The 27460-nt window shown below is 53.1% G+C and overlaps 2 long non-coding RNA genes across 5 annotated transcripts in view; both read left to right on the forward strand.

Moving 5' to 3' along the window:
- Positions 1-27460, forward strand: part of LOC104004850 (uncharacterized) — a 257894-nt gene that overhangs the window by 155783 nt on the left and 74651 nt on the right. The window lies entirely within an intron of this gene.
- Positions 9089-27367, forward strand: LOC107971979 (uncharacterized). Its single transcript, XR_001714786.3, has 2 exons — positions 9089-20531; positions 23580-27367. It is a non-coding gene; the product is annotated as an uncharacterized LOC107971979 (long non-coding RNA).

The following is a 27460-nucleotide window of genomic DNA, read 5'->3' on the forward strand; positions in this document are numbered from 1 at the left end:
GGCACTGGGCTGCCGGGTAGGGACTGGGAGTCTTATCAGGAGATGATGTTCCAGCTGGTCTGGAAGCCTGAATCAGACAGGAAGCATAGAACATCTCTCAATGGCATGAGGCAGAGGTGGCTGCACCTGCAGGTACAGCCAGAAAGGCAGGGCTTGAGTGTTCCAGGTTCTGGGCAGAGCAAATCCTGCGGGCTGCTTTTGCCAGCAAAGTCTTCAGGAGCAGGCGAGTTTGGCTAGAAATTCATGGTCGGGTCATGCTTGGTCACAGTGAGAAGAGAGAGGAAAGACAGGGCTCTTCGAGGGAGCCCCAGGGGTGGTGGCTGGGCACCCACAGGGTGAAGAGGAGGCCTGCTGCGAGCATGTGGAGGAGAGGAGTTGGGGCTTAGAAGATGGTTCCTCTAGGCAAGGAGGAGCCTCTTTGTACCCAAACCCGGGAAAGGGAAAGGCTCCTGCCAGCTGTGCTCTGGGTGGAAATGATCCATGTCCTTCCCTGGGCACACAAATGCCACAGAACAAATGTTTCCTCCTCTGGAAGCATGAGGAACCAGTGAGCCTCCTGAAAACCCATGCTCATGGTTCTTCCACACTGCACCTCTCTGGGTCATTTTCATTCCTCCCAAGTCGCTCTTAGGATACCTGTCCCAGTGCAGAGCCCTTTCCCACCTGTGAGCACCAGCAGGAACTTGGCATAGTCTCGGTAACCCAGGCGCAAGGTCGTTATATTCAGACCAGAAGATCATTGTTTATTCTTTGCTTCCATGGGGGTGTGCTAGTTGAAGAAACTGGAACACTCAAGCCCTGCCTTTCCAGCTGTACCTGCAGGTGCAGCCACCTCTGCCTCATGCCATTGAGAGATGTTCTATGCTTCCTGTCTGATTCAGGCTTCCAGACCAGCTGGAACATCACCTCCTGATAAGACTCCCAGCCCCTACCCTGCAGCACAGCACCCCATCGGGGTGAGCTAGTCCAAGAGCGTGACAATGTGGTGGCAGCCCGGAAACGAGTTGTTCGGTGAAAAGAGCATTTGTTTCCTATGGGGACCGTCAACAAGAAGCCTCGTGTGTTTTCATGAGATTTGGGTTTCTGACGCGAGTTGTTTCCCAAGCACATTTTCTTTAGACATCTACAAACGTAAGGGCATGTTCCTCATTAACTGGCCGGGGATGGATGCACTCTTCCAGAGGTGAAACTTTTAGTGAAATTCAGTTGAGTTCTCGTAATTCCAGAGGTCAGCTGTCATAAGGCCATGAGTGCCTGCTGCGGGCCTGTCCTGATTCTCTGGTCAGGAATGAGATTTCTCATCCTCCTCTCAATTCAGGGTTGCGCTGGGCCTCTCTCCAGACCCTGGGAGTGCCCTGCCCTGCACCGTGTTGGTTCTGCCCTGAGTTTTCCTTTTCCTGTAGAGCACGAGCTCCTCCACACTCAGACGGCACTCAGGAGTCACTGTGCTTCCGGTGGAGTAGACGCTCAGTCACCACTTACAGGAATATCTTACAAGATCTTCCACTTTTCCATTTATTTCTGATCTAAAAAAAAAATGGGTGGAAAACTGGTTCATGGTGTAGTTGACAGAAAATGTGCTATCTGTCATGTTCAGATAGGCCATTCTCCAGTGATTTACGTTATAAGATTCTATCACCTAAATAAGGTCACTCCTGTTGGGAGATTATGTGGGCAGTTCAGGTCAGCAGCGGGAGGCTGCTCCATCACCCTGGAGCTACCACAGGAGGATGAGAGGCTGATGAGTTACCCCCACAGGAAAGAGAGTTGCTCACTGGAACTCCCACAAATGGAATTTGGAAAACAGATTAAGGCACAGGTCATCATTTGGGGCCTCAGTGGGGACCTGTGAGCCACCTCCCTGTGGCTTCCTGCTTCACACGGAGACTCAGAAATCTGCCTGAGGGTGACAGCCTAGATGCTGATGCTGGCCTGCAAGTCTGAGTATTCTAGAGCCTCAGAGGCTGGGGCAGTCGCCTTTCGTCTCAGGTTACAAGCTTTGTCTTTCTAATTTAAAGGGTTAGGGTGGCAGCAGGAGGGCCTAGGCAGGCCTGTTCTCATTGCCACCTGCAGTGTGTCCCTAGGGCTCCCACTGGGGATTTAAGTGCTTGTGGAGTTTTTCTTTTCAGCCCTTGACAACTGCTCGTAAGAGTCATGAGAGGAGAGATCTCACATTCACCCTGAGTGGACTTTTGATCCATTTTATTTTCAGCTTGGTCCTAGAGTCAGGCACACACCTTGGAGGCCTGTGTTCTTGTGTTCTGCACCTGAGGCGGCTGAGGAAGGCATATGGTTTCAAGGGCCCTTTGCATGCACTATTCAATTTGCTAAAGACTCTTAGGTTTTCAAAAACATCCTCTTAGAAAGGAAGTCTTCCCAGAACCTTGCTATTCTGTTTGAATTCTTTCTGCTGAGCATTCCCTGACTGTCAATTGATACTTATCAAACGTCCGGATGGCGCTGGCCTGGCCGAGCTGCCTGTCTCTTGCTGGAAGCCGGGCTCTGTGAGGGCACTGCCACATCGTCTGGCACTGTGCCTGCCAGAGTGTGAGTTCCACAGATGGATGAAAGCTGAATGTGTCACACCAAAGAGAACTCCTTGCAGAGCCTGGCTGACCTCGCCGACTCAAGCCTCACCTCTGCCACATCCTGAATTCTGACTCTGCACAGGTCACCTAATTTAATCTCGGCTTCCTCATCTGCAAAACAGAGATCTTGGGCTGTGATAGGGATCAGCTTTGTGTCTCTGTAAATCCCGGTGCATGGGGCCGGCCACGGGCCATCGTCAAGGCTGGCTCTTATCACTGTGACCAAGCTGTGCATCCTGGGACATCCTCCGTGTTCATGCTGAGCCGGGATTGGAACTCAGAGCTCATGTCTGCTGTGTACACCCACCATGCAGGCCCCCAAAGCACCCTCCTCATGAGGGGGCCTGCTTCTGCGGGATCCTGAAGTGAAACTGGGGTGCACAGAAGAATTTTGGTTGACTGCAATTCAGTGAACATTCTGAGAAGCAGAATGTTTTGAAGGCCTAAGGGTTGCCAGTAAAAAAAAAAAATGCATTTTTTGCTATTATTGAAAATTTTTATAAACTACACATGACTACGGTAAACTGGCTCACATAAAGCAGTACTTGTCATCTGCTAGGCTGGATGTGATGGACGCACTGTTGAATTTAGTCTTCATGGAATTTCTTCTTTTTATTTTTACAGGAAAACCAAGACCTGAAGAGGTTAAGTAACTTGTCTAATGTCGTGTATGGTGGGTCCTAGAATTGAACCTAAATTTGTCTGATCCCTGAACTCCACCCTCTTACCTCACTCTCTATCTTATAGGCTGTTTAGGAAACAAACGGAAACTACTGGCATTTTTATTTCTTTCTTTATTTATTTTGAGATGGAGCCTTGCTCTGTTGCCCAGGCTGGAGTGCAGTGGCATGATCTCGGCTCACTGCAGCCTCCTCCTCAGGCGTTCAAGCAATTCTCCTGCCTCAGCCTCCCAAGTAGCTGGAACTACAGATGCATGCCACCATGCCTGGCTAATTTTTATATTTTTAGTAGAGATGGGGTTTCGCCATGTTGGCCAGGCTGGTCTAGAACTGCTGACCTCAAGTGATCTGCCCTTCTTGGCCTCCCAAAGTGCTGGGATTACAGGCATGAGCCACTGCGCCCGGCCATATTTTGTTTCTATATTTTTCTATTTAATTTATTGGAATTTAATTTTTGGTATGAAGTACAACTGTAATTTGGCTTTTTCCCATTTAGATATTCTCTCCATGCCATTTGCTGAATCAGTCAGTCTCCTTATGGTTTCATGGCTCTTTCCTCCCTGTCTCCATAGCTGTTGAGTTCATCTGTCTCCTCATGGTTTCATGTCTCTTTCCTCCCTGTCTCCTTAGCTGTTGAGTTCCACTGCAATCCGTGCTTTCTTCCCCTTCCTGATGCCTCATTGCTTCTCATAGGAAGCTTCTCCTTAGTGGAGCCACGTCCTCCTTCTCATCCCAATCAAAGGTCTCTAGTGCAAGTCTTTGTGTAAAACATGATGAATCTAACCCACTTATGAAGCTTCAGCTCTGCCTCAATGTCTCCACTCTATACTGCACTCGACTATTGAACTGTGATGTTTCAGGCACCGATGGTGATCTCATGGAAGAGGAGTGTCATCTCTGCGTGGGATGCACCACCCAGACAGGGCCACCGAGCATCTGCGTGGGATGCACCACCCCAGAAAGGGCCACCGAGCATCTGCGTGGGATGCATCACCCCAGAAAGGGCCACTGAGCATCTGCGTGGAATGCACCACCCCAGAAAAGGCCACCGAGAATCTGCGTGGGATGCACCACCCAGACAGGGCCACTGAGCATCTGCGTGGGATGCACCACCCAGACAGGGCCACCGAGTGAAGAGGAGTGTCATTTCCGCATGGGATGCACCACCCCAGACTGGACCACCGAGCACACACATTGGGCGGTTGCTCAGGGTCACCCACCGAGGGGCAGAGTAGAGCCTGGAGCCGCTGGTTGCTCCCAGCCACAGACACTGGGCCATGCCGTCTCTCACGCTGTCCTGAAAGTGGATGGGTGGCTGTCAGGCTTCAGTGGATCTATCCTCCCACTCCCCGACATAAGCAAAACTTCCTCTCCTCCATGCTTCCTCCCCTCCATGCTTCCTCAGCAATAACAGGTCTCAGCATCCTCTCAGCTGTGCAAACTGAAAACTGCTTGTCACTCTCAGGTTAAAATGCATCCACCATTCCTGTGACACCTGCCGCCAATATTCTAGGTCATCGTCTCGTCTTTTATCCGTCTCCACAGCCACCCTTTGCCTAAACCACCATTGCCACTGTCTGACTGAGCCCTCCAGGGAGTGCCCTCCACCGTCTGGCCGAGCCTTCCCCTGGAGACTTCCCCTCTCTCTTCCTTCTCACTGGGTCTTGCCACAGCCCTTGTCCCTGAGTGCCTGGAAGCTGCTCAAAAGCACAAACCAGGCCATGTTGCTTTTCTGCTTAAAGCACTTGAAGGCTTTAATTTTACCTTAAATTAGGCCTAAAGTTCTCTTCCTGACTTACAAAGCCCCACGTCGTTTTCTCGTTTCCTTTTTTTTATTTTTATATTTTTTCTTTTTTTTTTTTATTATACTTTAAGTTCTAGGGTACCTGTGTACAACGTGCAGGTTAGTTACATATGTATACATGTGCCATGTTGGTGTGCTGCACCCATTAACTCATCATTTACAATAGGTATATCTCCTAATGCTATCCCTCCCCCCTCCCCCCACCCCACAACAGGCCCTGGTGTGTGATGTTCCCCTTCCTGTGACCATGTGTTCTCATTGCTCAATTCCCATCTATGAGTGGGAACATGCGGTGTTTGGTTTTTTGTCCTTGCGATAGTCTGCTGAGAATGATGGTTTCCAGCTTCACCCATGTCCCTACAAAGGACATGAACTCATTCTTTTATATGGCTGCATAGTATTCCATGGTGTATATGTGCCACATTTTCTTAATCCAGTCTATCATTGATGGACATTTGGGTTGGTTCCGAGTCTTTACTATTGTGAATACTGCCACAACAAACATACATGTGCATGTGTCTTTATAGCAGCATGATTTATAATCCTTTGGGCATATACCCAGTAATGGGATGGCTGGGTCAAATGGTGTTTCTAGTTCTAGATCCTTGAGGAATCACCACACTGAACACCATGTACAGCCACAGACCCCTTCTCCCTGTTCCTGCCCTATTCCTGAGTCTGGGATGTGTGAGGCACCTTGGTGGAAGGCACGGAGGATTTAGAGAGAAGATGAGCACAACAGTTGTATCCAAATATGATTTGTGACGTGGGAGAGGGTCTGACTGTGCTGACCTGGAAGGGGAACGGATGAGTTTTAGTTGGGAAAGGCCGAGTTTAGGAAGGAGGCTGTATAGGGAGAGGGAACAGAAATAATTCAAAATTGAGGACAGAAAGAGTATGGCATGAGGGCAGGGCTGTCAGCACACCCAGGATTTGTCCAAGAAGCCATGAGCTGTCCAGTTGGGAAATCCATTTTGTATGGGAAGGGGATGGGGGCATAGGAGCCAAAGGTGAAAGCAGAAAACCTCAGAGGCTGCCTGTGAGAGCTGCTCTGTGTTTCTTTTTGGATGGGGGGAGGTGATGGCCATGATGGTGTCTGCTGAGTGTCTGCTCTTCTGAGTACTTTCCAGGGGTCACTCATCGAATGGCTCCTTCACAGGTGAGAGAACAGACGCAGACGCTAAGGCCCTTGCTCGAGGTCACATGGGGAATGAGGATGCGTCATTGGTTGGTAGTCTGTCTTCAGGGACTGCTCCCAATGAAAAGTGGCTCTGTTGCCTCTCCCAGTAGGGAGCTATAGGAGGCATTCGCCACAGGTGCAACATGATAGACTTGTCTATCCATTCCATCATCATTCATTCACTCATTCATTCATCCCCTCAAAACCCTGGTCACTCACTGACTCTATGCCAGATGCTGTGCTAAGGCCAGCTTGAAGGTTGACTGGGGTGAGAAGACGAACCGAGGTTCTGAGCAGAGCAGCTGAGACAGGCAGGGCAGGGTGAAGGCACCCACCATGGTGCATGTCCCCCAGCTGCTACAGGGCTGCAGGTCATTCTCAGAGGCCTTCTGGGGCTCCTGGGCCTGCTGCTTCTCCAGTGCAGAGCCGAGAACCCTTGGGAGCCCGTACCCCATGCCCTGGGAACACTGAGAGCAGTGGTCCTCCAAGTGCTTGTAGTTTAAACTTTCCTTCTGGCTTCTGGCTTTCAGACCTTCCTACAGAGGTACAGGAGCCCATCCCAGGCCTCAGAGGAACCGCATATGCCTGGCCTGCTAGGGCCTGGCTGGTTTAGCTGGAGCCACCCTCCGTGGGGCTCTGCCTCGGTCACCCTGCATTTGGCTTTCTCCACCTCCAACTGCGTCCTCTGCTGTCTCACAGACTTCCTCAGGAAGCACTTCCCTGATGAACGCTTGCACACAGACCTCTGCTTCAGAAAACCTCCAGAGAACCCAGCCTAAAACATCTCCCATGGGCATATAGAAGTGGCTCAGGAAGTACCAGGTGGACAAATGAATGAATGAGATACTTCTTTTTGTTGAAAGAACCCTCCATGGTAGAGGAGGATGCACCATCGTTGCTTATGTGTTGTGTCTTCCTCTGAACGTGAGTGGAGAGAGTTCAGTGCCGGATCCTGAGAGATGCCCAGAGCCGGTCCCACCAGCTGTCCTAAGGCAAAGGGAGAGAGGCTTCTGGAGACAGGCAGGTTTGCTCAGAACTGTACCCTGTACTCCCCTCTCAGGAAGTCCCAAATATTGAGACTTTGCATAGTAAATCGTTGATAAGCATTACCCTATATATATATATATTTCATTTTAAAATTGAATCTCTCTCCAACCTACTTGGGCATGGAGTCCTTTCTGCACATAGCTCGTTTAATGTCCATCATAAGTGACTTTCCATATAAAATGCTCCACCAGCACTTGTTCAGGGATAGACTCCCCTGGTGGAGGAAGAAACTGGTTGTGGTGAGCAATGCGAGGCTGGACCCTCCACAGCTGGGAGACGTGGGAGCCTCAGGGCCATTGCAGGGACTGCAGGAACGCAATGCATTCTCTGGAGGTGAAGCCATTTTTTGCAAAAGAATGATGACAAATCTACTTTCCATTAAACAACTGAACTGTGTAATTGTTACAGATTATAATTTTTTTCTAACAGGACAGGGCATAGCTGGAAATTAAGCAGATTCTATGAACAACCAAACCTAATGAATCCTGCAAAGATTGAGCCGTAAGTAGTAACGTCTGGAGTTGCAGCAGATTGTGTGTCAGGGAGTGAACTGTGTCGGATATTAATTATGTAATCATGGGTGGAATGCGGTGCAGAGAAGTTACCAGACCTCCATGTCAAACATGGCTGTCACTCCTGAGCTGTGAGCATGGCACCTGCTGGGCTGTGATGGAGTTGGGGTGGGTTGAAGGTGGCGGCAATTAGAACCCTGAGGTCGCCGCTCGGGAAATGCCAGTGCATGATCCAAGTCACCCGGGAGGGAGGCGGCATGAATGTCAATCCTGGTAATGGACCCAGGGCAGCTCCCACACCAAGTGTCACTGATGACGGAAGTGATTCCTCCTCTTGTCTGCATGAAGATGCAAAGAGAAAGGGCAACTTTGGGACGCACCCATCATTGTGGCTGTGACTCTGTGAGCATGCACGTGCGGGTGCTCTAGGCCAGGCACAGGGCAGGGGCCTGGAGGTGCAGAGATACGTAAGGCAGGTGTTGATCTCAGAGAGTTTCTAGTCTGGGGAGGCAGGTATGTGATAACAGCCCCCAGAGCAGGCAGTGGTTTGTAGCAGCTATGTGGTGGAATATAGCAGGCTCTGAATCAATGTCACAAAGTTAGTGACTGCCCTGTGGTGGGCTGCGCTTATTGAGATTTGGCAACAGCTCTAGTTCTTGACCTTCTTTGAGTTCTTGTTTACTCCAGGCTGAGTTCAGCAAATCTTTGTGGGATGTTCGTCATTAGTTCTTCGGTTTGCCAGGCACTGAAGATAAACAGATGGGTGTGGGTTTTGATGCAGCCTCTCCTAAGAGAGCACAGTCCTCAAAGAGAGCCCTGTGTTTCCTAAGGCGACAGGTGAGTTAGGCAGGTTCTACCTTGGAGATGGGCACAGATGTATGAGAGCTTGGCAGGACACCAGGCCCCCTGGTCCATTCAGGAAAAGCTTCCTGGGGCCAGGGAGGGTGCAGAGTGTGAAGCCTGGGAGGGTGCAGGGTGTGAAGCCTGGAAGGGTACAGGTGTGACACCTGGGATGGTGCCAGGTATGAAGCCTGGGAGAGTGCAGGGGGTAAAGTCTGGGAGGGTGCAGGGTATGAAGCCTGAGGAGGTGCTGGGTGTGAAGCCTGGGAGAGTGCATGTGTGAAACATGGGAGGGTGTCGGGTGTGAGGCCTGGGAGAGTGCAGGGTGTGAAGGTGGGGGAGGGTGCAGGGTGTGAAGCCTGGGAGGGTGTAGGGCATGAATCCCAGGAGGGTGTAGAGTGTAAAGCCTGGGAGGGTGCAGGGTGTGAATCTTGGGGAGGTGTTGGGTGTGAACTCTGGGAAGGTGCAGGGTGTGAAGCCCGGGAGGGTGTAGGGCATGAATCCCGAGAGGGTGTAGAGTGTGAAGCCTAGAAGCATGCAGTGTGTGAATCCTGAGGAGGTGGTGGGTGTGAACTCTGGGAAGGTGCAGGGTGTGAATCCTGGGAGGGTGTAGAGTGTGAATCCTGTGAGGTTGCAGGGAGTGAAACCTGGGAGTGTGTAGGGCGTGAATCCTGGGAGGGTGTAGAATGTGAAGCCTGTGAGGGTGCCGGGTGTGAAATTTGGGAGGATGCAGGGTGTGTAGCCTGAGGAGGTGGTGGGTGTGAACTCTGGGAAGGTGCAGGGTGTGAAGCCTGGGAGGTGTAGAGTGTGACTCCTGTGAGGGTGCAGGGTGTGAAACCTGGGAGGGTGTAGGGCATGAATCCTGGGAGTAGAGTGTGAAGCCTTGGAGGGTACAGGGTGTGAACTCTGGGAGAGTGCGGGGTGTGAAGCTCAGAAGGATGCAGGGTGTGAAGCCTGGGAGGTGCAGGGTGTGAAGCCTGGGAGGTGCAGGGTGTGAAGCCTGGGGAGGTGTTGGGTGTGAATCTCAGAAGGATGCAGGGTGTGAAGCCTGGGAGGTGCAGGGTGTGAAGCCTGGGGAGGTGTTGGGAGTGAACTCAGGGAAGGTGCAGGGTGTGAAGCTTGGGAGGGTTCAGAGTGTGAAGCCTGGGAGGATGCAGGGCATGAAGACTGAGGGTATAGATTGTGAAGCCTGGGAGGGTGCAGGGTGTGAAGCCTGGGAGGGTGTAGAGTGTGAATCCTGGGAGGATGCACAGTGTGAAGCTTGGGAGGGTGCAGGGTGTGAAGCCTGGGAGGGTGCAAGGTGTGAAGCCTGCAATGGTGCAGGGTGTGAAGGTAGGGGAGGGCGTTGGGTGTGAAGCCTGGGAGGGTGCAGTGTGTGAAGGTAGGGGAGGGTTCAGGGTATGAAGGCTGGGAGGATGCAGGGTGTGAACTCTGGGAGGATGCAGGGTGTGAAGCCTGGGGAAGTGCTGGGAGTGAAGGCTGGGAGAGTGCAGGGTGTGAAGTCTTGGAGGGTGCAGGGTGTGACACCTGAGAAGGTGCAGTGTGTGAAAGTATGGAAGGATGAGCCAGTGTGGGAAGGGAGTCAGGGGTGGTGAGCAAGGAAGAGGAGCCTGTGCAAGCAGGAGGCAGGGATCCTGAAGCTCCTGATGACCAGGGAATGAGCACCAGGGTGGGCGTGGCAGGAACAGAGGCTCAAGTGGAGGGAAAGCAGTCCACTCCAGGGTTCTGTGATCCAAGGAAGGAAGCTTATGGTTCACCCTGTGCACGATGTGAACGAAGCTGGTGCTTTGTCAACAAGAGATCTGGAGAGACTATGGTGTCAGCAGCCCACCCTGGCTGCTGTGTGCAGAGTGGACCTAAGCAGGTGGGACTGGATGTGGGAAGACCATGTGGCTCTCGAGGCAGTCTGCCTGGGTGTGATGGGCTTCTAAACCAGGCCATTGGTGGTGAGCTTAGGAAGACAAAGGAGGCAAGACATCCATGGGGGTTAAAATCAGCTGGATGTGGGACTTAAGGAACGTGTGAGGGATGGAGGGGACAAGAGGATGTGAAGGGACGACACAGAGCTTGTGCTGGCTCCAGGCTTGGGCTCAGACAACTGGAAGGTAATGAGAGAAGCCAATTTGGAGGAAGGTAATGAGTTTGGTTTTGGATGTAAATTTAAAGTCCTGCAGGACATCCAACTGACTCACAAGGAATGAACAGTCTGCTTTAAATGTTAGGGCAGAGTTTGGGGCTGATCTCTAGGTCTGGAAGCCATAAGCCAGAAGGAAAGTTTAAACTACAAGCACTTGTAGGACCAGTGCTCTTAGGGTGAGAAATGCAGCATTCCAGGATAAAGTAAGGAGGCCGTGGAAAAGAAGAACCCATGACCAGGACTAAGACATGGAGGCCAGAGGGGTGAGGTGGGCAGGGAGGAGTTGCACCACGGAGCCCACAGAGCACAGAGCTTGTGGCAGAGAGGGCTTGATATGGTCTGGCTGTGCCCCCCACCCAAATTTCATCTTGAATTGTAGCTCCTATAATTCCCACGTGTCATTGGAGGGACCTGGTGCGAGGTCTTCGAATAGTGGAGATGGGCTTTTATTGTGCTGTTCTCATGATAGTGAATACTTCTCATGAGATTTGATGGTTTTATAAAAAGCAGTTCTCCTGCACATGCCCTCTCTTGCCTGACACCATGTAAGATGTGCCTTTGCTCCTCCTTCACCTGCACATGCTCTGTCTTGCCTGCCGCCATGTAAGATGTGCCTTTGCTCCTCCTTCACCTACCACCATGATTGTGAGGCTGCCCCAGCCATTTGGAACTGTGAGTTCATTCGACCTCTTTTTCTTTATAAACTATTATTAATTATTATTATAATTAATCTTTATTAGCAGTGTGAGAACAGACTAATACAGGCCTATATAGCCTTCAGTGATTCTGGTGTCTAGGGGTCATGACGGTCCCGTCAGACCATGGCAGGGGTGCTGAGTCTCCGACAACCATTTCTTCTCCCTGTTTGTCCTCTGTCTCATGACGCCAAATATAGACCTTTGTGGTTTCCATAGGCTTTTGTCATTGAGCCTTCTCAGCGCTCGGTCTCCAGATCCACTGCTGATGCTGTGTTTCCCAGGGTTTTTCTGGATGATCATTGGCTACCAGGGCCTAAGACAAGAAGGGCAGGAGGATCAGCATGTCATGGCCTCAGGGTCCCTGTGTTGTATCAGGTGCTGTGTTGAGCATGGGGCACCTGCAAGGTCAGGTGAGATTCCCCCTTTTCAGGAATCATCATGCAACAGCAGAGGTGGTTCACTCAGGGGCCTGCTCAGCCCCAAAGTCCACAGTCTCCATGTGGCCTCTGCTGCCTCCTCCCACACTGGAGAGTAGCAGTGGGCCTGAGTGGCACTGTTTTCACACATTGCTCTCAGCACTTTACATCCTCATTCAATATTAGATGACCAGATGCCTGAGTCCATGAACCAAGGAGTAAATGATTTTGGAGCTGGAAGACATGGCTTTCTTACCAGCAACATTTCTGAACTCTTGCAGGGACTTGATTCACATAATGGTAGCTCCTGCTTGCAGAGCCCTTTGCAATCTTCCAAGCACTGTCACAGAGGGGGCTGCAATTCACAATGTTTCTGTGTGGTGGATGACAAAGAAGAAGATGGAGCTTCAGTGAGGCTGTGTGACTTTCTCCAGGTCACCTTGTCAGCAGGCGCCCCACCAGGACTTGAACTCAGATCTCTGACCCCAGGTCTCCTGGTCCATTCCCTGCACTTTACTTTGTAGCTGAAGGCAAGCCGGGGGTGAGGCCTCAGGAGCAGCAGGCTCTGGGCTGTCCTGGCCTGGTTGGCGGTGCTCACAGGCAGCTTCCCATCTCCAAGATGCTTTTCTGGGTTTCTCTGTTTACAGTTAGCTCTTTTGTGAGCATTTGGCCAGATGGCATCCAGGCAAACTCGAATATCCACCAGAACATCACTCCTTCAGATTAATTAGTTTCCATTTATATGCCTCACCTCACTCAGCTTTAAATGCACACTTGGAGCTTATAATTCTGGTCTTCAAAGCCTGCCCATCTCCCTGTCTTTCTTATGCCTTTTTTCCCCTGCAATGCTTCCTGGAGCAAAACCTGGATACCCCAATGGGGGCATGCTTGGATATTCTCAGAGCCCAGTTTTTCTATGTTCTTTCTCAGAAAAAGCTACCATGAAACAAAGTGACATTCATGTCTCCTGGGCATCTTTCAGACCAGAGTTCACTTTGATATCACCTAGGCCTATTTTAAGAGGGATAAAAAGCTTTTTGTAGTTTAAGAGAACAATGATTATTAAGGAAAAAGAAGAGGGTTTAGCAAACATTGCAGACTAAGCACAGTGCCTGGATCCTGACCCATGAGCCTAGGAGGTAAGTAAGGAGTTTGTTTGATCATTTATTTATTTTATTCTGATGCGTTTATAGGTTTCCTGCCATGTGATAGACACAGGCATGTGTTTTCAGATCATGAAGGCTGTGTCTTGTTCTCAGGAATCTCATACTTCTGTAGCAGTGTGACACAGAGGGGAAGAGCTAACTCTGTTCCCAAGTCCTGTAGGTACAAGGTAGGAAGTAAGCTCAAGGTGCTTTGGGAGGACAAATGAATAGGTCTGGGGGGAGACCAGGGAATGTCTCTGACGTTCTAGCATAACCTGGAAAGTGGACAAGATTACAGGTAATAGAAGGAGGGCAGGGAAATTCTGGCAGAGAAAAAGTGAAAAGGTTAAAAGACATAAAACATGTTGTGTTTGAAGGACCTCATCCATTCAGTATTGTTGGACAATAACATATAAGGGCCCAGGATCAATGAAAGACTTGGGACTCAGTAAGGTGTCTCTGAAGAGAAAGGGAGGGCCAGATTATGACATTCATTCCTCATGACTTCCATGCATCGACTGGTCCATGCATCATGACTTCACGCATTATGGCCTCCATACATCATGACTTTCATGCATCATATCTTCTATGAGTTATGTCTGACGCACGCATCATGGCTTCCATGCATCATAATTTCCATGCATTGTGGCTGGCCCATGCATCATGACCGCTTTGCATTTATGGCCTCCATGCATGATGACTTCTGTGCATCATGACTGGCCCATGCATTATGGCTTCCATGCATCACGACTTTTATGCATTATGGCTTCCATGCCTCTTGACTTCCATGCATGATGGCTTCCATGCATCATAGCTTTCATGCATGATGGCTTCCATGCATCATGTCTTCCATGCATTATTGCTTCCACTCATCATGTCTTCCATGCATTATGGCTTCCATGCCTCTTGACTTCCATGCATGATGGCTTCCATGCGTCATGTCTTCCATGCATTATTGCTTCCACTCATCATGTCTTCCATGCATTATGGCCTCCATGCCTCATGACTTCTATGCATTATGGCTACTGTGCCTCATGTTTTTCATGCAGTATGGTTTCCATGTGTTGTGACTGTTTGATGCATCATGATGACCATGCAGCATGGGTTCCGTGCATCATGAGTGGTCTGTGTGTCATAATATTCAGGTATTATGGCTTCCATGCAGTATAACTTCCATGCAATCATGACTGGTCCATGCATCTTGACTTCATACACAGGTAATTTTGCTTGCATGAAAAAATAAGCCAATGAAAAAGTAACTTTAAAAATCACAAGTGGTCATTCTTTGCCTGCATCCCCCTCCACCACTTCCCCTACACATTTGTAACTAAAGAAAGCTTGTTGAATCAACCTAATTGAGGATGACCACTTCTTCATTACTCAGAAATGCAGGCATGGTTTGTTCTGTGGCCTCCGGAGCCAGATTTTAAATTCTATTTTATCATTTGCCTGTCTTCACTCCAAATCCCAAGCTCTTTCTATTCCATACACTGTCTGGGGATCAGCTCTCTGGGTACCTCTTACTCTATGTCCAGGCTTGCTGCAAGGGTTGGACCTGCATTAGTCATCACCTCTAAGATACTTGTGAATATGCCACAAGTCCCATTTGAGAATATAATATATGATGACATTGCCTGAGCCGAACAGCCCACGTGTGTGAGAAAGCTCTCTTCTCAGACATTAGCTGTGATGATGGAGTGCCAATGCCGTCAGCATTTTGGTCATCATTGCTCTATGGTCATTCAGCACCAAGGCCAGGTGCTCCACTTGCTGCTGCCAGGGTCAAGATTGTGCCTGAGTTCAAGCTCTGGCTGAGTCACTTTCTGGCTGTTTGCCCCTGGGAAGGATTCTTTCTTAGGCCCTTCAGCTGTAAAATAAGGATGGCTGTGAGGTTTCAATGAGAATACATATTAAAAGCTTAGTGGTAAATCTCACTTAGGGTAAAGCCAGTTAAAGTTTATTGTTGTTAACATAAATAGAATGTGGTCTCTGTCCTCAAGGAGCTACAGCCAAGAGTGAAAACTTGCAATTAAAAAGATAAATGGCATATTTGACGAGCGTTGGCCTAAATATATAACACAAGGAAGAGCAGAGGGGCATAGAGGCTGGGATGAGCTCTGCCTGAATGGCCAGGGAAGGAGTCCCAGGGGACCAAGGCAAAGGAGCTGAGAACCAAGGCTGGACAGGGGCCAGAGCCCGAGCACAGGGGACTTCTGGGCAAGGTTGCCCACCCCAGCCCCATCCACCCTATCATGTCTTGGAGGAATGCCAAAGTGTTGGGGGAAAACAACTTGAGTTGTTCTTTCCAGAATTGTCACCAAATTTTGGTGCTGTCATGTACCCCAAGGTCTTAAAAGGCTTAGATGCAGCTTTAATTTTGGCTATATTAGTCCAATATGAAGCAGTAAGGGTTATAGTAAAAAAGAGAAACTGATCCTCTCCATTTGAGATGTCTTTTTCGTTCTTGTTTTTAAGACATCAAAGAACAATAAAAGGGAAACAAAAGCAAGCTTTGAGAAGGATGGATGATTTCAGCAATGCGTTCCCCTCGTCCTGCCAGGCTGGGATGCACTGGGACAAGGCAGGCAGGCTCAGGGCACATTCTCCAATGGTTTTCCATGCCATTTCCCCCTGCACACGTATGCAATACGCGTGGTTTGGATTTTATCATGGGAAATCTCAGCATATGGTGACTTGAGCCTTTCTGGAAGGTTTCAGTGGTTTGGCCATGCATGGGGAGTGGAATGGAAGCCTCCATTTCCCCAGACAGCCTATGGTAGCTGAGACCTGCTCAGTCAAGTGACAAAGCATTCCACTTGTATTCTCCCCGGGTGAGAGCGGTAAAATCTGCCCCACAGTTAATTATAAAGAGTGTTTTTCTGACAGCCATGTTTCAGGTAATGGGGACTCACTAAACTGTTGTAAGCAGAGGAATGTGGGTAAGTCCAGTAGGGCAGTGGCGTGGTGTGGCGCTCCGTTAGCAGGAGGATGAGGAGGGCCTTTCCTGGGTGGCGCTGGGGAGGTGCTAATGGCTGGGTGGGTGAGGCGTGGCTCTGAAGCAGACGTGGAGGCCCATTTTCCAGCAGTGATGCTCTGATGCAAGTCATGTGTCCAGTGATTCAGTGAATTCTGAGGCTATAACCACTTGGAGTTAATGCTGAACCCACGGGCTTAGGGGCTCAGACACACAAGAATGCTCTCACTCCAGATGCCAGCTCCAAGTCCTGGGGACCACCTGCACTTCTGATCAAGCAGCTGTATATTTGAGGATTCCTACGACCCTCCTCAAGTTTGATAATTTTCGAGAGCAAGTCACAGAACTCAGGAAAGCTTTATGCTTACGATTACTGGTTTATTCAAAAGGACAGGAATGAACGGCCAGATGAGAAGCGCATGAGGCAAGGTCTGGGGAGGGGGCAGGAGCTCCGTGCCCTCACTGGGTGCTCCACCTCTGATATGGTCTGGCTGTGTCCCCACCCAAATCTCATCTTGAATTGTAGCTCCCATAATTCCCACGTGTTGTGGGAGGGACCCAGCTGGAGATAGTTGAGTCACGGGGGCGGTTTTCCCCATACTGTTCTCACGGTAGTGAATAAGTCTCGCGAGACCTGATGGTTTTATAAGGGGAAATCCCTTTCACTTGGCTCTCATCCTCGGTTGCTGCCACCATGTAGACGTGCCTTTTGCCTTCTGTTATGATTATGAGGCCTCCCCAGCCACGTGGAACTGTGAGTCCGTTAAACCTCGTTTTCTTTATAAATTACCCAGTCTCAGGTATGTCTTTATCAGCAGTGTGAAAACAGACTAATTCGATGCCCCTGCGTCTGCCTGCGTTCAACAACCCAGAAGCCCCTCAAGCCTCCTTGTTTCGGTATTTTTAGATGGAGTTTCATTGCTGAGACACGGTGGATTCAATCATTGGCCGTTGGTGATGGAGCTCAACCCGTAGTGTTTCTTCCCTTCAGGGAGGATGGGGCTGGGGTGAAAGTTCTAACCCTCTCATCGGGCACATGCTTGTTTGTCTGGTGATCAGCCCCCTTCCTGAAGCCCTCCAAGCCCCCTCACAGTGCGTCACCACATTAGCCTAAACTCATGTATGTCAGAGGGGGTTCTCTGTGAATAACCAAAGTCACTCCTACCATTCAGAAAATTCAAAGCGCTTAGGAGCCCCATGCTAGGAACCAGGGACAAAGACCAAATATATTTCTATTGTGTCACAGGAGGGCCAGGATAAAGGAAACAGAGATTGTCGACTAGATTTCTGACTCAGAGCCCTGGTCTAAGTTTGGCTGGAGGCAGCAAATAAAGTTTAGAGAATACCTGAGCCAGTGATTGGGGGATTAAAACAACCATTTGGAGCTTAAAAAAAAAAAAAGCAAAACGCCCATTCTTCCCAATTAAAGAAGTAGTAGCCCCAGAGCTTAGAGTAGACCAACAGCTCAGGGTGTTTTTATTTTTGATGTGGGGACAACCATAAGCCAATTACCCTGGAATTAGCATAAAAATAGGCATGGAGGGGAGGCCTCCTGGACCATCTCGTGGAAGCAGAGACTAATGATGGCAGGTGCAGTACCTGGACTCTCCCATCGCTGCAGCCTTTGCTGGGAGTCATCTGGCTCTGGTGAGATGGCATAGGGTGGGGACACTTGCCGTGGAGAAGGGATACTTGCCAGGGGCAGGGACGCTTGTTGTGGGCAGGGCTATGGCAGAGGCAGGGCTGGCACCGTCCAGAAGACGCCTGCCTGGTCCTCGCTGTGCCTGCAACTCCTTTGTTTCTTTCTGTGACTCGGGATGCTGCTCTCTTGGTTCCCAGTTGTCCCTTCTGCCCACAGAAGTCTTGTTTCCAGTTTAGCAGTCAGCCTACCAGGAGCCGTGCCTTCTGGAGGTAACTGGCTTCTTACATCTTCCCAGCCCTGCGTTCACCCAGGGACTCTGTCAGGTCTGAGGCTCCACTGTCCTCCTTTTCCTGCCTGCAACCAGCCTCACACAGGTTTCCATGGGAATGAGGTGGGAGAAGAGACTGGCATTCCCGAGAACCCGTGACATGCTGCCTGGTCTTTGGGTAGATATTTTCTCTTTACTGCAGAGGGAGGCTTCTTTGCGCTTTCTCTATTGTCATCTTGACATTTGAAGCAAGTCTGGCATAAGTAGGATGGGTGTCTTTAAATCCAATTTACAGATAGGGAAAGTGAGATTCAAAGAGATTCAGTTGCCACCAAGGTCTTTCAACTAATCAAATGATGGAGCCAGGACTCAACATGGAGAGCTGACTGCACGTTTCATCAGGACTCAACATGGATAGCTGACTGCACGTTTCATGCTTTTCCGTGATTCCACAGTTGAAACCATCCTGTGAAGAGCTGCATGCTACCTGCATTTTGTCATGCTCCGTGCAGGTTCAGCTGATGCTGTTGGGTAAATCCATGTCCGCTGGAGATAGAGCGAGTGCCCCGTCATCTGGAAATAAGGGGCAGCTTCACTGCCCTGCATGGTAGGCTGTGCTCTGCTTGTAGGAGAAAGAGATACATCAGGTGAGCATGAATTAATATTGAGGCCCAAATTAATTTTGTCCCAGTGGCAACCTTGGGAGCTGAATGAATCCCACTGTCTGCTTCACCCAAGGCCTGGGACCTTTGGAACAGGGGCTCCACCCCACGTCAGGTGCCTTTGTCAACAGATGTCCTGGCTGTGCTGGCTTGGAACAATCACCATGCCTTTGAAAATGATCTGTAAGATAACAAAGTCAAAAGGATAATTCTGTCATATCTTTGGTTACCTATAAGATTTACCTGTTATGGATGCATTCAGATGCTAAGGTGAGGGCAAATTATCTTGAAAAGTGTGGCCAGGTGCAGTGGCTCATACCTAGAATCTCAGCATTTTAGGAGGCCGAGACCAGTGGATCACTTGAGGTCAGGAGTTCAAGACCAGCCTGTGCAACATGGTGAAACCCTGCCTTTACTAAACATACAAAATTAGCTGGGTGTGGTGGCGCATGCCTGTAGTCTCAGGCTGAGGCAGGAGAATCTCCAGCCTGGGTAACAGAAGAGACTCTGTCTCAAAAAAAAAAAAAAAAAAAAAAAAGTGTCTCCTTTCTTCTAAAATCTAAAAATAAGTCAGAGCATGGGGTCCTGTAGTCCTAAATCCAATCCTTGACTTCTTATTTAAAAATAAGGACATTTCTGATACATTTTACCTGTATCTGTTTGTTATGGAGATGGTGCTGAACACTGGTGGAGTGAGTGGGACTCATTAAAGCCCTGTCTTCAAGGTAGTTAAAATCTGGGAGAGATAAAGGATTGTTTTGAATAACAATAGTAACTGGCAGACTGTGAGATGCACTATACTGATGCTCTAATACATTGCTGTGCAAGTCCATGGAGAAAGTGCTCAGACGCCAGGAGCACAAAGAAGCCTTGGCCTAGCAGAGCATCGGAGGGCGCATGGGTGCTGTGCAGTGAGGATCGGGGCGGGGAGTGGGTGCTGGTGAGGAGGGCCCATGAGCCAGAGGCCCAGTGCAGAGCTGCGTGGAGCAGGGGATGCCTCTGTGCCTGGCTGAAGTCAAATTCCAAAGGACAAGGTTGAATCTGCAAAATCTGTACCTGACCTGGGCAGAGGAGGGAAGACCTGCCGGGCAGCCTGTGCCCAGAGCCACTGCCCTTTCTAGAGCAGCGGCCACAGGGTGGTGTCCTCTGGAATGACCGGGTCTGGCTGGGTCACATGTGGCCGGCGGGGGGAGGTGCAGCTGGCCTTGTAGGCACATCACGAGACGCCCACAGGCAGGCAAGAGTGCCTATCTGGGCTTGTCACCAGACAGTTTGTGGAGCTGCCAGGGATGGGAGGAGGGCTTGGGTTACCCTGGGTCAGATCACAAGGCTTTCCATATTTAGCTGGGAGCATGGGTTTTATTCTGTTGGCTGTGGGATCACTGCTGAGAGGTTCTGGGCAATGAAGCACACAGAAAATAATGACATTCTGCAGCCTTCCAGCCTTCCTAGAGTGCTGGTTCCACGGCTTCTCCCAGGCCTGGGTCTGTGTCTCCTGTGCCTTCCGATCAGGTCCCAGGTCTCAGCCGGCCCAGGGTCCGGTGCTCAGCGGGGATGCTTGGCGGAGACAGAAGCTGGCCTTTGTTGGGGCAGCCAGCACTCATCTCCCTTCCGGGCCGGATCTGAGTTCCGCCCGGTTTGAGCCCTGATTAATGAGGGCCGTTAATTAGAGCGCTGTATTCCCAGTGTCATGGACGTGGCTGGGAGCCAAGACCGGAAGGCGTGGATTCATTGTCAGAGTGGATCTGAGAAACTGGGGTGCCCTGAGGGGCGGAGGCAGAAGCCAGGCTGAAAGGATGCCGTCACCTTCATCGCCACCCTGACCGCTCGCCATCGGCCTGCAGGCTCGCGCTTGGTGTTCCCTCCAGCTCTGCATGGCCCCTGACTACAGCCATTTTTCCAGCTTCTTTCCCATGGTGGTGGGGGCAGTGAGTCGAGGTAGGGGTTTCTCTGCATATAGAGGGGGCTTAGGAGCTGAGGGACTAGGAGGAAGGAGGTGTAGGGATAGTGTAAATAGGGGAGGGGAGTATAGGAGGATGGGGGACATAACTGGAGGGGGACCTGGAGAGAAAGGGGACCTGGATGGAGAGAGGAGAACTGTAGGGGAGGGGTGTTCTGGAGGTGGGGAGGGACCTGGAGGGAAAGGGGCCTGGATGGGGGGGAGGTGTGGAGGGGAGGGGTGTTCTGGAGGTGGGGAGGGACCTGGAGGGAAAGGGGCCTGGATGGGGGGAGAGGTGTGGAGGGGAGGGAGGTTCTGGAGGTGGGGAGGGACCTGGAGGGAAAGGGGCCTGGATGGGGGGGAGGTGTGGAGGGGAGGGGTGTTCTGGAGGTGGGGAGGGACCTGGAGGGAAAGGGGCCTGGATGGGGGGAGAGGTGTGGAGGGGAGGGAGGTTCTGGAGGTGGGGAGGGACCTGGAGGGAAAGGGGCCTGGATGGGGGGAGAGGTGTGGAGGGGAGGGAGGTTCTGGAGGTGGGGAGGGACCTGGAGGGAAAGGGGCCTGGATGGGGGGAGAGGTGTGGAGGGGAGGGAGGTTCTGGAGGTGGGGAGGGACCTGGAGGGAAAGGGGCCTGGAGTGGGAGGGGAGGTGTGGAGGGGAGGGGTGTTCTGGAGGTGGGGAGGGACCTGGAGGGAAAGGGGCCTGGAGTGGGAGGGGAGGTGTGGAGGGGAGGGGTGTTCTGGAGGTGGGGAGGGACCTGGAGGGAAAGGGGCCTGGAGTGGGAGGGGAGGTGTGGAGGGGAGGGGTGTTCTGGAGGTGGGGAGGGACCTGGAGGGAAAGGGGCCTGGATGGGGGGAGAGGTGTGGAGGGGAGGGAGGTTCTGGAGGTGGGGAGGGACCTGGAGGGAAAGGGGCCTGGATGGGGGGAGAGGTGTGGAGGGGAGGGAGGTTCTGGAGGTGGGGAGGGACCTGGAGGGAAAGGGGCCTGGAGTGGGAGGGGAGGTGTGGAGGGGAGGGGTGTTCTGGAGGTGGGGAGGGACCTGGAGGGAAAGGGGCCTGGAGTGGGAGGGGAGGTGTGGAGGGGAGGGGTGTTCTGGAGGTGGGGAGGGACCTGGAGGGAAAGGGGCCTGGAGTGGGAGGGGAGGTGTGGAGGGGAGGGGTGTTCTGGAGGTGGGGAGGGACCTGGAGGGAAAGGGGCCTGGATGGGGGGAGAGGTGTGGAGGGGAGGGGTGTTCTGGAGGTGGGGAGGGACCTGGAGGGAAAGGGGCCTGGAGTGGGAGGGGAGGTGTGGAGGGGAGGGGTGTTCTGGAGGTGGGGAGGGACCTGGAGGGAAAGGGGCCTGGAGTGGGAGGGGAGGTGTGGAGGGGAGGGGTGTTCTGGAGGTGGGGAGGGACCTGGAGGGAAAGGGGCCTGGATGGGGGGAGAGGTGTGGAGGGGAGGGGTGTTCTGGAGGTGGGGAGGGACCTGGAGGGAAAGGGGCCTGGAGTGGGAGGGGAGGTGTGGAGGGGAGGGGTGTTCTGGAGGTGGGGAGGGACCTGGAGGGAAAGGGGCCTGGAGTGGGAGGGGAGGTGTGGAGGGGAGGGGTGTTCTGGAGGTGGGGAGGGACCTGGAGGGAAAGGGGCCTGGAGTGGGAGGGGAGGTGTGGAGGGGAGGGGTGTTCTGGAGGTGGGGAGGGACCTGGAGGGAAAGGGGCCTGGAGTGGGAGGGGAGGTGTGGAGGGGAGGGGTGTTCTGGAGGTGGGGAGGGACCTGGAGGGAAAGGGGCCTGGAGTGGGAGGGGAGGTGTGGAGGGGAGGGGTGTTCTGGAGGTGGGGAGGGACCTGGAGGGAAAGGGGCCTGGATGGGGGGAGAGGTGTGGAGGGGAGGGGTGTTCTGGAGGTGGGGAGGGACCTGGAGGGAAAGGGGCCTGGATGGGGGGAGAGGTGTGGAGGGGAGGGGTGTTCTGGAGGTGGGGAGGGACCTGGAGGGAAAGGGGCCTGGATGGGGGGAGAGGTGTGGAGGGGAGGGGTGTTCTGGAGGTGGGGAGGGACCTGGAGGGAAAGGGGCCTGGATGGGGGGGAGGTGTGGAGGGGAGGGAGGTTCTGGAGGTGGGGAGGGACCTGGAGGGAAAGGGGCCTGGAGTGGGAGGGGAGGTGTGGAGCAGGAGGGAGTTTCTGGAGGTGGGGAGGGACCTGGAGGGAAAGGGGCCTGGAGTGGGAGGGGAGGTGTGGAGGGGAGGGAGGTTCTGGAGGTGGGGAGGGACCTGGAGGGAAAGGGGCCTGGAGTGGGAGGGGAGGTGTGGAGGGGAGGGAGGTTCTGGAGGTGGGGAGGGACCTGGAGGGAAAGGGGCCTGGATGGGGGGGAGGTGTGGAGGGGAGGGAGGTTCTGGAGGTGGGGAGGGACCTGGAGGGAAAGGGGCCTGGAGTGGGAGGGGAGGTGTGGAGCAGGAGGGAGTTTCTGGAGGTGGGGAGGGACCTGGAGGGAAAGGGGCCTGGAGTGGGAGGGGAGGTGTGGAGGGGAGGGAGGTTCTGGAGGTGGGGAGGGACCTGGAGGGAAAGGGGGCCTGGAGGGGGAGGGGTACCTGGAGGAAGAACTGACCCCAAGGGAGGGGCGCAGGGTCTGCTGTCATGGCCAGGGAACACCCTGGGTGAGGTCACCTTGGGGCAGTAGCTCTTGAGTCTGACTGTGTATTGGGCCCTGCAGAGCTCCCGGTCCCCTTGTCCAGGTGACAGTCAGTCCTGAGCCCTTGGGGGCGTCGTGGCAGCACCCAGCAAGGTCATGGGTAACGCTGTCCTGGTGATGCCATGTGCAGCCACACCTGGGAACCCTGCTTGGGACAGACGGGTGCCTCCCAATCCTCCCACATGTGGATCTGGAGGAGGCCCAGGACCCCAGGGTCAGCCCTCCATATTGGCCTTAATGTCACCTGCCTATGTGGTAAGATCGTAATAAACCCAATATACCACCCCATCACCCTTCCCAGAGATTGGAAGTTTCCACCATTACAATATTTTTCCCATTCATCCATTCCACAAACATCTGTTTATCACGGTTCTCCTGTCATATGGTGTAGGGAGCTCAGAGCCCTCAAGAGGAGGAGTCATATGCCCTGCAGAGGTGGCACTGAGGGAGGAGAAGACAGAGGCGTGAGCAGGTGACGCCTGCATCCAGGACCATCTTGTAGTGGAGGTGTCCATCCAGCATGGGGGTGAAGGACGCTGGGAGGAGAGGGATGGAGGAAAGAATGGCTTCTAGGGGAGGGAGGCAGACCCCAAGCAGCCAAAAGAAGAGACGCACAGCCTGGGTTGCAGAGAGCCTGGACGAACCCACCGGGCAGGGCTGGAAGGACAGGCACAGGTGAGGAGGGGCGGAGGGCACAGAGTGAGCCAGGCAGAGCCTGTTGGAGGCCGGAGAGGGCCACATCCTGGCAAGTGGGGCCTCAGCTCATGGACAGCCTGGCATGGGTGGTGGGACTGGCGTGGGACTTGCAGGGGTGAGTCTGGATGCTGGAGCTCCCGGGAGACCCGGCCAGGCGGGTCACGAGGCCAAGGAATCCAGTACTCCCACAGCCCAGGGACAGTGTCCTGCGCTCCTCATTTCCCCTTTAGTCCTCACCTGATTCCTGCTAGAGCAGTGCTCGCCCCCATGGGGAAACTGAGGCTCAGAGCAAGAGTGGACTTGCATCAGGTCCTGTATGCAGCTAAGCCATCAACCAGGGAACTGTCCTCTGCCTGAGGGTCCAGGAAGAAGCACGGTGCCTCAGCAGCAGCAGAGCCGGACCCCAGGGTTCCAACGAGAAACCTCATCTGGTGAGACCGTGCAGTCTAGGGGTCTGTCTTGGGGAGCAGGGGCTGGTGTCGAGTGGGAGCCTGGCCCGGGGGAGGCCTGGGCCCTGCAGGAGATGGAATGACATTCCCGGAGGAGGGCCTAGGAGGAGCCCAGGAGAGGAGCTGGGCTTGGTCAGCACTTGGACATCGGAGCTTAGGAACCCCCGCGGGGTCTGTGGCCTCCCTGAGGGTGTGGGGCATCCCGTGGGTATCCCAAGGGGCACCGATCACAAGTTGCTCTTTATTAGCACAGGTCACACAGACATGGCAACAGGACCTGGGCACTCACAGGTTTCTGCTGGTCCTGGTGTCCAGGCTGCATGGGGATCCCTTGTCCTTAATCACAATGGAGGGAAACGGGGTCGGGGGGAGGAGTTGTGAGGGAAACCAGGTCCCTCCCTGCAGGGAGCTCAGAACGCAGCATGGAGCTGTGAAGCTGAAACACTGGGGAGCCGCATGCAGTGAGGCCGCAATTCAGCAGCAGTGCATTGGGTCCACCCAGGGGGTAAGCAGGGGTGTGGGGGGGCACCCATCTGGGATGTGCAGGGCCTGCTGGGACCCATTCTCTTCTCAGGCTGCCTCCACCGTGGTGGCTGCAGGTGGGATCCATACGTCCTGTGCTGCCCTGGCCTGTTCTTACTGGTAAAGGAGTGGTTTGGAGGAAAAACAAAAACCTTAATTCAACAGAGGGCTTGCTATGGGTGGATTTTTGCTCCCAGATGGGAAGTATTTTAAGTCAATGAGCACTTCCTGTCCTGCTAACATGTCAGCGAGGAAACACTGCCTCCTCTGCACCACCCTGGCTTTCTTAGAAAAAAGACCATTTGGAGGAAGGAATTCAAGAAGTTCATTGAAACCATCACTGATACATCTCCAGCACTGATACATCTCCAGGGCTGCCGTGTGGTGGGTGAGGAAGGACAGTGTAAGATAGGCTGGACACAGTGAAAATGGCAGCTCAAGAACAACGGATCACATCATTTTCTTCCTAGAAGAATCTGGGTTTGGGTTGCAGCTCCACTCAGCAGGAGGCCCGGGAGGAGCTGGGAGCATCCAGTCGCGAGGGGAAGGGGCGGTGTGCACTCAGGAGTCTCCTCACAGGAGCATCAGACACTCTCATGCCTTAAGATGATTGCGGCCGCTTCCTAACGGTGCTGTGAGAGCACCTCCGCCATGCCTGAAGTTTGAGCAACACTGAACCCTAGAAGCTACTGAGTCCTCAAAGGGCAGGGCCTGGTGGCAGCGGGCCAGCCATGTAGTGACACCATCCGGAGGTTGCCGGGAGGTGTGCAGAGTGCCCCACTCCATGCTGGGTGGCTGGGCAGTGGGTCCCACCCTTCACTGCGCAGGGCAGTCAGCCATGACTGCTGATTCCACCAGGCCTGGAGGGGCGGTCTTTGAGCATGGAACCCTTGTTATCCAATGGCACCAGCGACTCATCGTGACATCAGGGACCCCAACCGAGAAAGGCTTTAGAGGCTGCCCTTGCAATGGCTCCCCCGCATCTCCTCCTCTGTGCTCCCTTTTCCTGCTCATATGCCAGGAATTGACTGAGGGACTCCGTGGCGCTTCGGGGCCAGCTCACAACACCCATGGGGCAGCTGCAGACTGGGGAGACCTCCCTCACGGGATCTGATCTTCTCGCAGTTCCTGGGACTCATGGGTGTGGGGAAGGAGGGGACAGGGGCTGCCCTCCAGTTCTGACCTGAGAACCTGGTGAGGTGGGGTGTCCCTTACTGGGATGGCAAGACTGGAGAGATGTGGAGAAATTTGATCCAGATGCCTTAGGTGTGAGGGGTCTCAGGAATTCAAGGCGGGCTGTGCAGACGTCCATTAGACTTGGGGAGCTGGAGCTGTGCCCACCGAGGTTCCCTCCAGGGAAGGTCATGCCCGGTGCCCATGGCAGCTGCTGCCCAGGCCTGGCCACCTGCGGGGTCTTTGGCACAGCTCCCAGGACCCCATGGGAGCAAGCTCATTGTTCCGCCCTCCCCACCCGCTGTGGCTCCTTTCTGTGACAGACGCTTGTTCTCCAGGGAAGCCTTTGGGACCCTCCCAGGCAGCCCCTCTATAGGCCCCTCCTGTATCTGTGGGGAGAAGAGGGCCGCAGTGTCCCCTAGGAGAGGAGCGGAGGCAGCCTGGGAACCAGGCCACCATGGAACCACCCCTAGCTGGCCATCAGGGAGAGGACTGCCTGGCTCAGCCTGCACCGTGGGGGGCAGCTAGGGCTGCCTGGCAGCCTTGCAGGGTCCGAAGTGCCTCTTGGGATGGGACGTGGTATCGCGTTAGCAGGTTTGACCTGGGTTCCCTGTGTGTGGAGGGGCACAGGCTTGTTGGAAGCAGCAAGGTGCTTGTGGGAAGGACTGTGTCACCTCCAATTCAGGCCTCTGCTAGGGACATTCCAGCCTCTCTCTCCCTGTGTCCTACGTGCCTGAGTGCCACAGAGTCACCCTGGGAGTAGGCTCTGTCCTCTACGTTTCTCTTTGGCCACAGGAATGTCGGGGAGGATGTCTCCGTGTGGTTATCACCAGCGGCCCCTGACGGCTGGTTAGAAGGGACACTTTTCTGGTGCTCGTAGGCATGCGGTTCCTAACAGCGGGGAAGCCTTCTGCAAAATGCACCTCATTGTGCAGACATCACGGAGTGCACTTACCCACCCCCTGATGGGACAGCCCACGGCACGCCTGGGCCACGTGGTGCAGCCTATGGCTCCTAGGCCACAAATCTGAACAACATGGTGCCACACCGAATAATGCAGGCAACTGTAATGCAGTGGCCACTGTTCATGTGTCGAAACATAGAAACGTTACAGCAAAAATATGGTGCTATCGTCGTATGGGACCACCATCATATACGCAGCTCATTATTGACCGAGAGATTGTGGTGCATGACTGAATTTCCAAAAGTGTTCTCAAGGTCAGAATAGGAAGAATTCTCCCTCCCTCCTTCCCTCCTTCCAGATTCCCTCTGCAATTTTTTTCCTCTGCGTGACCTCACTGGCTTTATTTATTTTGAGAAAAATGAATTCCAAAGGTCACTTTGAGTCCTTTCTTGTGAGAAGTCCTTTCCATAGACAGAGCTGGCCAGAAGTGACCATTTCTCATTTTTATCTGCTCACAGGTCAGGAGAG

The sequence above is a fragment of the Pan troglodytes genome, chromosome 12 (genome assembly GCF_028858775.2).
Source record: "Pan troglodytes isolate AG18354 chromosome 12, NHGRI_mPanTro3-v2.0_pri, whole genome shotgun sequence".
NCBI classification, from domain to species: domain Eukaryota; kingdom Metazoa; phylum Chordata; class Mammalia; order Primates; family Hominidae; genus Pan; species Pan troglodytes.